Source organism: Tetrao urogallus (genome assembly GCF_951394365.1).
Source record: "Tetrao urogallus genome assembly, chromosome: 2".
Taxonomy (NCBI): Eukaryota; Metazoa; Chordata; class Aves; order Galliformes; family Phasianidae; genus Tetrao; species Tetrao urogallus.
Window position 1 is genome coordinate 17,232,252 of NC_136814.1, and position 280 is coordinate 17,232,531.

Sequence of the window (280 nt, forward strand, 5' to 3'; positions counted from 1 at the left end):
GTTGAGATCGATGAATTCAGCAGAGAGCTCTGAACGCAGAATCACTCCTTCAGCGTCTCCCTGCTACAGAAAGCAGAGAGAGAAACTTGTTTTTATTACTGGCAAGTTATTTTAGTCCATGATAAATGATTTCCTGTCAGTTAGAAGGTAAATATACTCTTGAACAAGACCTCAAAGAAATAAACCAAGCAAGGCTAAACCTACCTTCCATTACTTCTCCTTCCCAAAGAGTATTTCTATGTGTCATGCTGAACTGTCACAAATTCTGTCTTAGCACTGA